The 13,414-nt window shown below is 41.9% G+C and overlaps 2 long non-coding RNA genes across 2 annotated transcripts; both read left to right on the top strand.

Annotated features, from left to right (window-relative positions):
• Nucleotides 1-2,761: 2,761 nt before the first annotated feature.
• On the top strand, nucleotides 2,762-4,490 carry LOC146504857 (uncharacterized). The gene is made up of 3 exons (XR_014877518.1): nucleotides 2,762-3,106; nucleotides 3,497-3,619; nucleotides 3,774-4,490. It is a non-coding gene; the product is annotated as an uncharacterized LOC146504857 (long non-coding RNA).
• Nucleotides 4,491-7,210: 2,720 nt separating this feature from the next.
• LOC146504856 (uncharacterized) lies at nucleotides 7,211-8,045 on the top strand. The gene is made up of 2 exons (XR_014877445.1): nucleotides 7,211-7,736; nucleotides 7,832-8,045. It is a non-coding gene; the product is annotated as an uncharacterized LOC146504856 (long non-coding RNA).
• Nucleotides 8,046-13,414: the final 5,369 nt, after the last annotated feature.

The raw sequence follows: 13,414 nt of genomic DNA, 5'->3' as shown, positions 1-13,414 counted from the left end.
TCACTGAAAAGCCTTCAGTTAATCCAAAATGCTGCAGCAAGAGTACTGACAGGGACTAGAAGGAGAGAGCATATTTCTCCTGTTTTGGCTTCCCTTCATTGGCTTCCTGTTAAATCCAGAATTGAATTCAAAATCCTGCTCCTCACATACAAGGTCTTAAATAATCAGGCCCCATCTTATCTTAATGACCTTGTAGTACCATATCACCCTATTAGAGCACTTCGCTCCCGCTCTGCAGGCCTACTTGTTGTTCCTAGAGTATTTAAAAGTAGAATGGGAGGGAGAGCCTTCAGTTTTCAGGCCCCTCTTCTGTGGAACCAGCTTCCAGTTTGGATTCAGGAGACAGACACTATCTCTACTTTTAAGATTAGGCTTAAAACCTTCCTTTTTGCTAAAGCATATAGTTAGGGCTGGACCAGGTGACCCTGAATCCTCCCTTAGTTATGCTGCAATAGATGTAGGCTGCCGGGGGATTCCCATGATGCATTGAGTTTTTCCTTTCCAGTCACCTTTCTCACTCACTATGTATTAACAGACCTCTCTGTATTGAATCGTATCTGTTATTAATCTCTGTCTCTCTTCCACAGCATGTCTTTATCCTGTCTTCCTTCTCTCACCCCAACCGGTCGCAGCAGATGGCCGCCCCTCCCTGAGCCTGGTTCTGCCGGAGGTTTCTTCCTGTTAAAAGGGAGTTTTTCCTTCCCACTGTCGCCAAAGTGCTTGCTCATAGGGGGTCATATGATTGTTGGGCTTTTCTCTGTATCTATGAAGCGCCTTGAGGCGACATTTGTTGTGATTTGGCGCTATATAAATAAAATTGAATTGAATTGAATTGAATTCCAAGGAATTGAAACAGGGGGAACCTGTTCTCAACAAGAACCGGTTTTTGATACCCATCCCTAGTTGTCATACTCTGACACGCACTAAGCAGTTGTCATACTCTGACACGCACTAAGCAGTTGTCATACTCTGACACGCACTAAGCAGTTGTCATATTCTGACACGCACTAAGCAGTTTACATATTCTCACACGCACTAAGCAGTTGACATATTCTCACACGCACTAAGCAGTTGACATATTCTCACACGCACTAAGCAGTTGACATATTCTCACACGCACTAAGCAGTTGTCATACTCTGACACGCACTGAGCAGTTGTCATATTCTCACACACACTAAGCAGTTGTCATATTCTCACACACACTAAGCAGTTGTCATACTCTGACACCCACTGAGCAGTTGTCATACTCTGACACCCACTGAGCAGTTGTCATACTCTCACACGCACTGAGCAGTTGTCATATTCTCACACACACTAAGCAGTTGTCATACTCTGACACGCACTGAGCAGTTGTCATACTCTCACACGCACTGAGCAGTTGTCATACTCTCACACGCACTGAGCAGTTATCATACTCTGACACGCACTGAGCAGTTGTCATACTCTCACATGCAGTAAGCAGTTGTCATGTTCTCACACGTACTAAGCAGTTGTCATGTTCTCACACGCGCTAAGCAGTTGTCATGTTCTCACACGCGCTAAGCAGTTGTCATACTTTGAATCGCACTAAGCAGTTGTCCCCCAAAGAAACCAAATTCCTAGAAATCCAAACATGGTAATGTTTGCACACAGTTGTGATTTTGTGCAGAGGTCCACCCTACCAGCCAACCTCAGATTTCCACGCATACACAAACTAAGGCACATAAGTCTTCACACATCCAGACATTAACAGATACACACACATGGCCACCCTTTATATCGGTGGACCTCCACCAGGCCTCACTGCACTCCTCTTCTCAGAGAAACCCTCAACAGAAGAGTTGAGAAACACAAAACTTGTGAGATCTGAATGTCCTGGTGAGTCTCCACCTGTTACAAGTGGGTGCAGCCTGGACTGTCTCAAGACAGACCAGACCAGGTGCACCACAGACACTTCAAACCTCATCTCAGGACAAAAACTAAAAGAACAACATAAACAAGGAGAAAACTTGCCTTAGAAACATGCAGGGTTAGAGGAGACGGCAGCCGTGTAGAGGTGAGCCTGTGTGAGTCCTTTTTCTTTTAGTGAACAACAGAAAAACAGAAAAAAGAAAGAAAACTTACCTTAAAAATCTGTAGGGTTGTTTTCTCTGAGACATGTTGGAATCTGTAAACAGTTACTCCGAAAAGGATCCAGATGTTTCAAAATACTTCTCTGGCGAACGTTTCAATTCTGCGAACATAAATGCTGTGATTAATGGACTAAAAGTCATCGCTTCTCACCCCTATTTATGGATTCAAGGATCAAAGGATCAAATTGGTGGTAAGATTCTAAATATATGTGATGTCATAATCCTGTTAGTTTGGAATACACACAGTGTACAGATGTACAGACACATACACACACTCCCAAAAACTAGCCAGCCCTCATGAGGAAGATGCGACGCCCTCCTGGTGCGGGAAAGAAAGCAGGAAAAACCGGGAGCGGGCCGCCTCACCGCTCTTTACATTAATGGACTGCCCCAAAGAAATCCAAACACGGAAATGCTTGCACACACATGTGATTATGCGCAGAGGTCCATCCGAGCAGACAACATCAGAACTCCACACATGCACACATTAATGCACATACATCTGCACACATTCAGAGAAAAACTCCCCCAAAGAAACCAAATTCCAAAGAATCCAAATATGGAAATGTTTTCACACACTTGTGATTATGCACAGAGGTCCATCCTACCAGCCAACCTCAGATCTCCATGCAGGCACATATGAATGACGTTTCTGAACTAATGCTTTGCTCAATTAATGTTGCAATGAATTATGGGTGGATTTTACTGATATTCTATCTTTATGTTGTCACCAAACAGATCTACAGATTTAGGATTAGCTACAGGCTCCTCTACCCCTGCTAGCCCTTCTGTCCTGCCCTGGATGGCGCCCCTGGTGCCCCCTCATAAGGTCCAGCAGTCCTACTGTCCATCCAACAGCTCCTTCTCCCCTCTTACAGCCCCTATGGGAGCTCCATCTGTGGTGGCTACAGGCCTTACAGCTACAGCTACGGTGGCGGCTACAGCCTGGGAGGATACAGACACACACCTCACCTTGAGGACGTCCCCCCAGCAGGTTTGTGCAGCAGGCCGAAGAGATGGAACAACAAGCACTCACATATTCATATGAGTACATTTAGTTGTTTTGAGAGGTGTACTCAACACAGGACAGTGGCTGCAGGTGCTAATTGTTTTGAGTTAAAAGTAATTAAGGCTGCTGTTGCAAAGTTTGATAATAGAATCTGAAGCTGGTAATGTTCAGGGCTGCAGTACACGTGTAAAGATGAGTCTGCTTGTATGACATCATATGTGCCTTTGTGTAACTCAGTGGCAAATAAATTGGGTACCATAGCTCCATATGCCATTAGTTACTTTACAAGTGTAAGGAAAAGCAGAAGGACTTGTTTTTGGTTAAGACCAGTTAAAATGATGAATGTCTTTCATTCAGTTTCCTTGCTTGGTTTAGACACTAACTGGACGAGCGAGGAGGACGACCACGTGGTGGCCAGAGGAGAATATGACTTTACAGCTGCTTCTCAGGAGGAGCTTTCTATGCAAGCTGGAGAGATGCTCAACCTCGCTCCTAAAGGTGATGAGCTTTTTACTGGCTGCGGGACATTTGATTCTGAGTGCTTTGACCCAAAACCTTCTATTTTTGTTTTCCTTATCTTAGAAATAACAGATGAGGGCTCTTCTTTTGTGTGAGCGTGCCCCATGTTTACAACTATCTCCCTCGTGTTTAGAGCTACAGCCCCGTGTGCGTGGCTGGCTCCTGGCCAGCGTGGACGGTGAGACCACCGGCTCGTCCCAGCAAACTACGTTAAGATCCTCAGCAAGAGAAGAGACCGCCGGGCCAGATGTGGAGAGGCTCGCTCAGGCCCAGCAGGCGAACACACAGGCACCCCAAACAACCTCAGCTGCACAAATCTGTGTCTCTCCTGCAGCCCATAAACGTACAGCATCTACCCGCATCATGTACAGTACATGAATGACCCGTCTCGTCAGATTCATTAGGCTCAGCTGTGTCCCCCTCCTGTGTGCAGTTTCCTCGTTTCCCTCTGTGTGTATTTATAGTAGTGATGGCCAAACAAAGCTTTCTGAAGCTTGTGTTGAAAAACGATTCATTACTGGAAGCTTTTTAACACAGTCCTCTGTGGTGACATCTGCTGGTCAAAAATATGAAGAGCAGCTTGAATCTACAAAAAAACTGAACTGCTTCATTTTGATTGCCCACTCTGCAGAGTGGAATTCACAATTCACAATTGGACGTCACTGATCACGTGACTGTGGCCAAACGAATCGAGCATCGACAGAGTGCTTCTGAAGCGGTGTGTTGGTGTTTTTGACACACGCGCCGGAGCGTCAGCTTCAAGCGGGCCATCACTAATTTATAGCATTCGTCCTCTTGTGTGCGTTACTGGTCCATCTGTGTTCCTCCATGCTGTTTTTCCTGCTTGTCATCCTTCATGTTTTAACTCCATTCCCTCGTGTCCAGGTTTCTTATTTGGTTCTCAGCTTTCCCAGTTTAGGTTTTCCTAGTTTTGTTTCTCGCCTCCCTCGCCTTTGTTTGTATGTCACTCTCCATAAATAAAGCTCACTCACATCAGCAGTGCCTGCATCTTGGGTCCTCCATTCATATCTCAACACGCAAACCCTGACATTTATTGTGTAGTTACATACTGCTAGGAAGTGCTGATAAAATATGAAATTATGATGCTATTTCTGTAGAGGCACAGTACCAACACAGAACAGCGGGGACACAGAACCAAAACCTAAGAACTAACATCACACATCAAGAAATCAAAGATTAATAAAACAAAACAGAAAACACTGAGCCAGCAACCCAGGACCGTGACATTCAGTTTCTCAAGGAGTAATAAAAGCAAACATTTTTCTTTTTATGAATAAGAGATTTCCTTTATGGGTTACGTGATGTGAATGAGTCATGAGGTCACACCAACAGTGACAACATCAGCAGTGACATCACTAAAGTTGCCAGGTGAGTCCATAAATAGAACCCGTGACGTGGAGCAGGTACCGCCGTTTTGGACGATGCCACGACGCAGGTATAGACGCAAACGTGCGAGGTCTTCTCGCCCCGCTCGCAGACGCAGGAGAGCCCACAAGGCCACGGGTGTCCGCAGACGTGGGAGAAGATACCATCGCAGACATTAGACAATCTCAATAAACATGTAGGATGAACATCAAAACTGTGGTCCAATCAAGTTTTTTTTAGATAATATATGTTGTTGTTGTTGTTTTGTGTGTGTTTGTTATCAATGTTGTGAAAAACGTTAAGCTTAGTAAGCCATCAAGCACTGATTACTCGTAGAAGAGCACCAATAGGAGACAGAACTAATTAGAAGGTGTTATTATTCAGTCTGTACATCGAATAGAAGGCACTAACCACAAGGTGATCTTCAATGCATCTCTGTGTGAATGTGAACGGGGCGAGAAGACCCCCACTGACTGCATGTCTTTAGACTGTGGGAGGAAGCTGGAGAGAACATGCAGACTCCACACAAAGACCCCGGCCTGATGGGGTTAGGGTCCTGAGTTTGATACCCCAAACTGAACGCAGGACAGAGGAAGGGATGGGTGATGTTCATGTGTGCCCAGGTGTATGATGTGGCTCTTTGCGGTGACACAGTAAAAAATGTGGCTGTTTGTCTGTGACTGGTTGGCTGCCCCAGCCCTGGCCCTTCATGTATTTCAGTAATGTCTTTTTCTCCCGTCTCCTCCTCTCGTTTACATGTTTTGCCCTTGTGACCCATTCCTTCTGTCACGTGTGTTTTCCCCCCAGCCATCATGTTCTGTTTGTGCTTAGTTATGTCCATGTCTCATCTCTAGTCCTCTTTTCCCTCTGTATGTATTCACAGTGTACGTGTTCCTCGTCGGTTCATCATGCTAAGTCTGCGTGTCTTATTCCGTCATGTGTCATGTACCACTCCAAATCTCACTGACTTTAACTAATAATAACTGTTTGCTGAGTGTTATGTCTAAAAGGTATTGCACAATCGCCTCTAGTAGAGGATCAGATTTGTTTTCCACTGATAATGGATTTTAACATGACTGACCAATGATTGTGGAGCACGTCCATGTAGGATCTTATAGATACAACGAGCAAACTTAAATGTTTTAAAATGTTCAAAACTTAATATATTATATTTCTGAAGTATGACGGAAGAAAAAGTTTCATACTTAAAAAAAAATCCAATTTCATATGATCAAATTTATGTCAAAAAGTTCATATTTATTCCTCCTACGTCATGTGTGAGTACTGTACTGTAAATGTCATATATATCAGATGATACTGATAACCTAATGCTAATAACTATGCAGAGGTCTCTAGGCCTCGACTTTTATGGAGCATGTGAAGTTTGGGGCAGAGTGGACAAAGAAAAGTTCCTCAGCAGGTTCAACAGGTTGCTACAACACAGGCCGATGAAGTATTGCACTCACTCATCCAAACTGGCAAACATGTAACATACACCCTAAGACTGATCCTGCTTTTTACCCCTTTGCTATGATTTAATTTGATATTATGTAGCCTTGGAGACAGTTTGCATAGATTAGAATGTTAGATTCCTGTGATGTCATCAATGCCCGATGTTTTGTTTTAATGTCTTGTGATAGTTCTAAGTGCAGACAAAGTCAGAGTTCAAGTGAGTTTAGTCCAATTTTGATCCAGTTTCTGACATGTGGTCAAAATCTTGGCCGACCTTTACCACACCACGTGCTGTGGGTGTGCGTAAATATCTAGGTGAGTAAAGTCTCCTTTACCTGTTAAATTCATCTTAATTTGGGGCTTTTACTTCAGGTGTTTTGATTCAGTAGTAACCAAGTGATCTTTGTACAAACTGCAGACCGCCACACTGATCCCTGGTTCCTCAGGATAGAGGACAGGACGTCAGATGGGCGAATCAAGAGCTCCAAACGGAAAGATTGTGCCACAGAAAGACTGGAAAAAGCTTCCCAAAGAAGTAAGGACAGCAAAAGTTCGGTTGGCCTCAGCCATCTTGTCTTGGAGAAGTGTAAGTGAGAGATTCAGAGATTTTTTGTTTTATAGTTATTGATCATCTGTAGGCCTGTGTGGAGTTCAGAGGTCTAATTGGTTTTGGTTTTTGCAGCTGCTTTCAGAAAGAAGAGCAGCAAAGGAAAGTCAAGCAGCGATGGAACAAAACAAGTAAAAAGAGCAAGACATCAAGCTCACAGGAGGAGGCCAGCTGCTCCGTCTATGAGTCAGATACACACAGCACATACAAAAATCACACTAAAGGTAAGAAGTACATAGGTAAGTTCACACCACACCTGCAGCGATAGAGCCTCTTTCCCAAGCTCTCAGAGTTTAGCTGGTATCCATCTGCTAATCACTAGGAAGCTTCTAACAAAGACTGTATGAATGTGTACATTGAGGCAAAGTCAGCTTTCCTACATACAACTAATCACAACCCCTGTGTTTGTTTTGTCTCTCTGTAGAGGACTTTGAAGAAAAATACGAAGAGCAGGATAAGCTGGGTGAAGGAGGCTTTGGGACTGTCTTCTTTGGAAAACGCAGAGAAGACAATTTCCCAGTATGGCTTCTTATGTGTGCACTTTACAATTCTTCTAGTTCCTCCTGTTTTCTTTTTCTAAAACACATTTTCTCTGTAATGCAGATGGTGATTAAGCATGTTGCTCAGTTTTTAGTCAGCTACCTACCAGTGGTAAGAAATGTTTGTCTTTTTCTGTTTTTTTCCCCCAGCGTGTTCCTCAAACAGCCTAATGTTTGAACACTGACCTTGATGTTCTGTTTCTCAAGCTTCTTAATGGTAAAATGACCGAGATTCCCAAGGAGGTGGCATTGCTAATAAAAGTGGGGGCAGGACCAGAGGCTACGAGCAGCAATGTGACGCCCGCTTAAAACGACTGGTATGACTTGGAAGACGAACTCATTATGGTCTTTGAAAGGCCAAAAAAACATAGACTTGGAAGCCTACCTGGCAAACAGAAGAACCTTTGTGCACGAGAGGGAGGTTAAGGTCAGCGAGTGGCAAGATAACATATATGGCAAACTTTAATGGATAATGTAAATCTGATTATTTGAACGTATTTTTCATTTGTCTGTCTGGTCATAATGAGACAGCTGGTACATGCAGCCGCTGAAATGCAATCCAAGGGTGTCTACCATCGAGACATTAAGCCAGAAAACATTGTGTTTGACACATCGCCTGATTATCCAGCATTTCTATGTGTCAAATTCATCGATTTTGGTATTGGAGTCCCTTTGAGACCAGAAACTGTCACACGAAGAAATGGTAGGTCATCAGCCTCACTGTTTAAATGTCCTTGCCTGCCCACAGGCTTAGTGTCCACGCGCTCAGTGTCCACATGAATTCCTTACCATGAATAATTACTCTCTGGATTTTAGGGACCAAATCAGCCGCTGTAAACTGGCAGGACTTTAATGCCACCACAGCAGATTGCGTCACAGTTTTGCAGCTACCTGGCAAGTAATCACTTGCCTTAAAAGTGTCGCCAGTCCCCTAGGCAACATGTGAAAGTGTTCCAGTGTGTACATCTGATCTGGGACCGCTGCAATCTTCGACTGCGCCTCCAGCTAACCCGATGTCCACATCATGGGGGAGGTAAGCGTTGGAGGTGGCGTTGGATAGGGAGGGTGATGCGTCAGTGAGTGCTTATCAGTATCAGTATATGTATGTGTGTGCGTGTCCAGAGTTCAGCTGAGACAGTGTCCTTCGCCCCGCCAGGCTAAGTAAACAGTCTTCCAGCCAACCCAGGTGGCCTTGTAGGGAATGGGAAAGACAGACTCAACACAGTCGTTATCTCTTAATTCTCCGATAAGCCAGGGCCAAGCCAGCTCCGATCAGCAAGAACCCTGTTATCATGGTTCCAAATAGGTAGATATCTTCAGCGTCCTCGATCGACAGTCCCGCCAGGCACACGATCCTCTGCCACCCATTCATCGTGTATCCGGCAGGGAAAGTACCTCCAGGGCACTCGGGTTCTCCCGAGCCCAGACTTCTCGTTAAAGGGTGTCAATAGCATTCAGAGACCAGTTGATCAAATCCATAATTCTCTTTTAGGTTTTAGACACAGACTGTGAGAGAGTGTTCCAGGGAAAGTAATCCAAAAAAGACACGAGACTAGACAAGGACATAAGAACTAGCAGGGAAGACAAGGGAGAGGAGAAAAAGTGCGTCCGCCTCCTCTGAGAGCCAAAGAAATGAAAATGTTTGATGCTGAGCTTGTGGTGATACTCCAAGTCAGTACTGTACTCTGGCTGTTTCAGAGTTTTCACAGTGACTGCTTTCAGGTGTCTCCATCCAGTCACGTCTCCCAACACGATGACTTCTTTTCTTTTGGTTCCCTCGACGTGGAAGTGGTCCCCCAGTGGTCAACAGGTAGGTCTTTCACGAGGTGTAGTACGGTGGCCCCTAGAGACAAAGCATGTACAAACTCCAAAACACTTACAAACTCCAAAACACTTACAAAATTCAAGACACATGCAAACTCCAAAACACAACGGAAGTGCTCCAGGACGCTAGGGGCAGTGTTGAGCTCGACTTGCAAAATAAACAGCAAGTTTGTTGCAAACACATGGGCTGTATGGGACGGTCTAGTCTCCGTCGCGCTGCCCAGGTTGCCTAGCAACCATGATACTAACCGCTGGAAACGTGTCATACAATTTTGTTTGACAGAAATGAAGGAGAACATATTTTCTTCATTTGTTTGTTTGTTTCTACATGATCTTTGTGTGATTTGATAAGTATCTGAGGCTGAGACGACAGGACTGTAAAACATGATTTTTGGCCTTCATTTCTGGACTGAACGGTCATTTTAAAATTAGCTAGTAAATAACAATTAGCTAATGTTGTTCATGAGACTAAAGTAATATCACTTTGGTAATGTAAATATAATATGGCCAATATTATAGTTATTATATTAATCATTATTAGCTATTACAGCAGTGAACATGAACTCTGTGTCAAATACTGAGCTTCAGTACAGATTCAAGTTGGAGTTATTTATGTCTTATCACCTTAAATCGTCACTCAAAGAGAAGTATCTTTGACAGTGTATATATAGGTGTATCATATATAAGAGACAAATGTTGTTCCTTCAGTATGTTTGCATAACTAAATTTGGCTCAATGCTTACATATATGTGTAAAAAAAGAAAATGTACGTGTTGTGAAAACTGTTTCTGATAAAATGAAGAGTACACAGCAAATTCAAAAGTGTTAAATGTTTTGGTGTTAGTAGTCTTCTTGCAAAAGTAGAGTTAATTTTACTCTAAGTAGAGTCAAATTCTGTTAATGTAACTCTGAGGTGTAAAATGATAGTAGTTAAAATCGAGTGTTAAAAATTAGTGTTTCTATTTCAGATCTGGAGGTGTTACAATGGAAACATTAACTCTTGACCTCTTAACTCTGAACTCCTACAGGGGCTATGACACCAATATTGTAAATTCACAGACTCCGCCCCCAGCACCATAGGCTCCAATCAAAGCTGACTGAAGCCATTTCAGAACATTTTGCTCTACATATTTGAGTTGTTTGCCATGCTTGGTAAGTCATTTTTTCAAAGATTGTTTCAATTATTATTATTAGCTTTTACTTCTGTGGCTCTTTGGAGTTGAGACAAAGCTGTGTGTAAGGCATTAGCCATGTTGCTCGCTGATAGCATAATATTCTGTTTTAGCTAGATGAAAGGTATTGTTTGCAGGAAATACCACAGCCTTGAAAAAAAGCTTGCAGGTGAATTTTCAGTCAAACCTTTGGTCAAATACACCTAAAACAATGTCTAGAATGTGAAATGTTGGTATAATGGTGCTACTTGAAGCCTGAAAACGATCTCCCATAAAAAAACGAGCAAACAGCAGTAGCAGACATCCTGACTGGGTTCTACGTTAGCATTTAGATCCCTCCAGAGTTTTGTGCACACGGTTTAGGTAAAAATGAAAAAGGTTTTACATTTAGTTCAGTATTACCTGTTGCCTGTGTCCTTGTCTTTTGGGAAAATGCTTTACACAAGTAATGGCTCAAAAATGATTCCTTTTTTTTACTGTGCTGCAATTGATTACTGGATTATTTGTGCCATTAATTAGTGTCAGCTAATTTTTATTCAATCTCCACATAGGATATGCTTGTGAAGATGGAATATGGGGGAGAGCAGAAGTGCGCTGAAGTTCCACAAAGTGATGAATGAAGGACATGCATATTGTATTGAAGAAATAAGTGATGAGAATGCTGTTATTTGCATTTACCAGCTCACCTATGTCAGACCTTTTGATAAACAAAATTCTAATGAAAGTGAGAACATGTACACTGTTACATCTTTCAGAAAATGTTTTGAAATTGTGGTGCACAGTTCAGAATAAATATTTTTCAAAAACCATTGCGTCTTTTTAGTAAATGTTTATTTCCAAAAGAAATTTCTAGAAGTTCAGAACAGTAAAATTCCCGCTTTTTAGAATTAATTAGAAGATAACTCTTACGTAGTTAAACTAAAATACTCTTTGAGAGTTAATATATAAACTCTTAACACCTAGTTAGCATTAGTAAGTGTTAAATTATCAACTCCAGACAGATTTGGTGTTTAACACTAAATCAGAGTTAACGTACCAACTCTCCAAAAAGAGTTAAATTAACACTCTCTGGTGTGGACCCATATAGACACTTTAATAGTGTTAAAATCAAATCTGACAGTGTTAATTTGGACATGCTGGATTTGCTGTGTAGACTGATATATTAAATATTCGTTTATTGGGTAAGAAAATCATACCATGTCATAACTGCTTTAAGTCACACAGAATAGATATCAGAGCCTTAAACAGGCTGACTTCTGCTAAATGGGTCAAACTGGGCAGAAAGTATACAAACTAGAGATGGACCGATCCGATATTACGTATCGGTATCGGTCCGATACTGACGTAAATTACTGGATCGGATATCGGAGAGAAATAAAAAATGTAATCCGATCCATTAAATATCAAAAAAGCACCTCACACAATTTGCGACACGGCGTAACTCGGCTCATAACCGTAGCACGTCGGAGCAGTGTGGTCACGTGATAGAGCAGCTGTGTGTATTTGTAGCCTGCTAGCAAACATTTCATCTCCGAGGAAGTTATCTCAGAGAGAAGTAAAGCAAGTGTGTAAGTTCATCTCTGAATGTTTGTAAAGCATTCCCACGTTAAGCTTAACCGATATATAGAGCAACTGCCTCTCTCTCTCTCCCTCACCTTCCTGCTGCAACTTCAATCGTGAAACTGCTTAATGATCAGCTGATCGGCTTTTCTGTCGCGAGTCCGTCTCTCTTCTTTGTTTTTGGCTCACTTTGCACCAGAAAGAGGAAACCAGCGGCTGAACAACAGCAGCACTATTAAGCTTGATAAGCTGTTGTTAGAATTTATTTAATATTACTTTCTAGACCAGGATCTTTTTCTACAGCTGACGGCTGGTAACTGTGCAGGGGCGGATCTAGCAAAGTTAAGCCAGGGGGGCCGATAGGGCATGAACAGGGAAAAGTGGGCACAAAGACATACTTTTCTTTCTTATTCTCATTTAAAATATCTTGCTTTTAATTATTTAATAATTATCTGAATCTTACACCCAAAGTTTTAATCTGATGTAAAATGTATAGAAGTCCATTACTGTATATAGTAACTGTTAAGTCTAATATACCCTAGTAAGCTGTATGTAGTACTTTTTCCTTTGGGAAAATACCATCTGTGAATTCTGCGATTCTGTTGAAGAAAGATGTTGAATCTATTTAATTATTCTTGAAAAATAATTTTTTTCTGTGATTTTTTTTCACCCTGCATCAAATTAAAGTTGATTACATTGATTAAGCATCATGAGGAAGAGGGTGGTTCCCTATTTTCTTTTGCTGGGAGTTTGCAACCCTATTAGTTAGGTTGCTTAATATTTCTGCTAAGTACTCTTTAAAATATCAGAGTAGGGAGGATGGAGTAGGTTTAAGTTTATTAGATTGATCAGTGTTGCTAAACTATGAAATATTTTGGGTGCAGTGTGTTTTGTTTTGTTTTTTTACATACAGGTATACCAGAATAGCTTTAGTGTTGTTGTTTTTTAACTTGAGTATGAACTTATACAAAAAGCAGCAAGATATTAAAAAAACAGTTTTATTGATTAAAAAACACACTATATCGGATTCATATCGGTATCGGCAGATATCCAAATTTATGATATCGGTATCGGTATCGGACATAAAAAAGTGGTATCGTGCCATCTCTAATACAAACACATATCATCCTTATAGAATATGATGTAACACTATAGATCAACTTACCTCAGAATATATAAAGCATATAAACAATTACAGCATTATGATGCAACAAACACAGCAGTGCTACTAATC

The sequence above is a fragment of the Neolamprologus multifasciatus genome, chromosome 13 (assembly GCF_963576455.1).
Source record: "Neolamprologus multifasciatus chromosome 13, fNeoMul1.2, whole genome shotgun sequence".
Lineage (NCBI taxonomy): Eukaryota > Metazoa > Chordata > Actinopteri > Cichliformes > Cichlidae > Neolamprologus > Neolamprologus multifasciatus.
This window is presented reverse-complemented; position numbering and strand designations above follow the sequence as displayed.